Genomic DNA, 2,629 nt, shown 5'->3' with positions numbered 1-2,629 from the left:
TTCCATATTTGCTGCCTTGAACATTCTATTACTAACCTCTAAGAAGGACGGAAGCACCCTCCACTTGGTCTTCATTCTTCATAAGCTTTATATGGTCTGTGAGTTGACTCTTGGTTATTTCAAGCTTCTGTGCTAAAATCCAATAATCAGTGAGTGAATACCATGTGTGTTCTTTTGTGATTGTCTTAATTCACTCAGGATGATGATTTCTAGTTCCATCCATTTACATAGGAAACTCTGGAATTCATTGTTTTTAATAGCTGAGTAATACTCCATTGTGTAAATATACCACAGTTTTTGAATCCATTCCTCAGTTGAAGGACATCTGGGTTCTTTCCAGCTCCTGGCTATTATAAATAAGGCTGCTATGAACATAGTTGAGCATATGTCCTTGTTATATGTTCGAGTATCTTCTGGGTATATGCCTAGGAGTGGTATAGCTGGATCCTCAGGTAATGCTATGTCCAATTTTCTGAGGAACCACCACACTGATTTCCAAAGTGGTTGCACCATCTTGCAGTCCCACCAACATTGGAGGAGTGTTCCTCTTTCTCCACAACCTGGCCAGCATCTACTATCACCTGAGTTTTTAATGTTAGCCATTCTGACTGGTGTGAGATGGAATCTCAGAGTTGATTTGATTTGCATTTCCCTGACTACTAAGGATACTGACCATTTCTTTAGATGCTTCTCGGCCATTCAAGTTTCCTCCGTTGAAAATTATTTGTTAAGCTCTATGCCTCATTTTTTAATAGGGTTATTTGGTTGTCTGGAGTCTAATTTCTTGAGTTCTTTGTATATTTTGGATATTAGCCATCTATCAGATGTAGGATTGGTAAAGATATTTTCCCAATTTGTTGGTTGTCGTTTTGTCTTAGTGACAGTGTCCTTTGCCTTACAGAAACTTAGCAATTTTATGAAATTCCATTTGTCAATTTTTGATCTTAGCATATAAGTGTTCTGTCCAGGAACTTTTCCCCTGTGCCTAGGTATTCGAGGGTCTTCCCCACCTTCTCTTCTATTAGTTTCATTGTATCTGGTTTTATGTGGAGGTTCTTTATTCACTTGAACTTCAGCTTTTTACAAGGAGACAAGAATAGATTGATTTGCATTCTTCTACATGTTGTCCTTCACTTGAACCAGCACCATTTATTGAAAATGCTGTACCTTTTCCACTGGATGGTTTTAGCTCCTTTGTCAAAGATCAAATGACCACAAGTGTATGGATTCATTTCTGGGTCCACAATTCTATTCCACTGATCTTCCTGTCTGTCTCTGTACGTATACCTTACAGTTTTTATCACTAATATTATGTAGTAGAGCTTGAGGTCAGGGATGGTGATTCCTTCAGAAGTTCTTTTATTGTTGAGAATAGTTTTCTCTATTCTGAGTTTTTTGTTATTCCAAATAAATTTGAGAATTTCTCTTTCTAACTCTGTGAAGAATTGAGTTGGGATTTTAATGGGGATTGCATTAAATCTGTAGATTGCTTTTGGCAAGATGGCCATTTTTACTATATTAATCCTGCCAATCCATCAGCATGGGAGATCTTTCCATCTTCTGAGATCTTCTTCTATTTCTTTCTTCAGACACTTGAAGTTCTTGTCACACAGATCTTTCGCTTGCTTGGTTAGATTCACACCAAGATATTTTATATTATTTGTGACTATTGTGAAGGGTGTCATTTCCCTAATTTCCTTTTCAGCCTGTTTATATTTCAAGTAGAGGAAGGCCACTGATTTGTTTGAGTTGATTTTATAACCTACCACTTTGCTGAAATTGTTTATCAGATTTAAGAGATCTCTGGTCTCTTAAGTTCTGGGATCTCTTAAGAATACTATCATATCATCTGCAAATAGTGATATTTTGACTTCTTACTTTCCTATTTATATTCTTTTGACTTCTTTTTGTTGTCTAATTTCTCTGGTAAGGACTTCCAGTACTATATTGAATAGGTAGGGAGAGAGTGTGCAACATTGTCTAGTCCCTGAACTTAGAGGGATTGTTTCAAGTTTCTCTCCATTTAGTTTGATATTGGCTACTGGCTTGCTGTATATTGCTTTTACTATTTTTAGGTATGGGCCTTGAATTCCTGATCTTTCCAAGACTTTTATCATGAAGGAGTGTTGAATTTTGTCAAATGCTTTCTCAGCATCTAGTGAGATGATCATGTGTTTTTTTTCTTTGAGTTTGTTTATATAGTGGATTACGCTGATGGATTTCCGAATATTGAACCAACCCTGCATTCCTGGGATAAAGACAACTTGATCATGACAGATGATTCTTTTGATGTGTTCTTGGATTCGATTTCCTAGAATTTTATTTAGTATTTTTACATTGATATTCCTAAGGGAGATTGGTCTGAAGTCCTCTTTCTTTGATGGGTCTTTGTGAGGTTTAGGTATGAGTGTGATTGTAGCTTCATAGAATGAACTGGGCAGTATTCTTTCTGTTTATTCTGTGGAATAGTTTGAAGAGAATTGGTATTAGGTCTTCCTTGCAGGTCTGATAGAATTCTGCACTAAAACCATCTGGTCCTGGGCTTTTTTTTGGTGGGGAGACTTTTAATGACTGCTGCTATTTCTTTAGGGGTTATGGGACTGTTTAGATGGTTCATTTGCTCCTTATT

The sequence above is a fragment of the Grammomys surdaster genome, unplaced genomic scaffold (genome assembly GCF_004785775.1).
Source record: "Grammomys surdaster isolate TR1022 unplaced genomic scaffold, NIH_TR_1.0 126124, whole genome shotgun sequence".
NCBI classification, from domain to species: Eukaryota; Metazoa; Chordata; class Mammalia; order Rodentia; family Muridae; genus Grammomys; species Grammomys surdaster.
Note: the sequence above shows the minus strand (reverse complement) of the source record.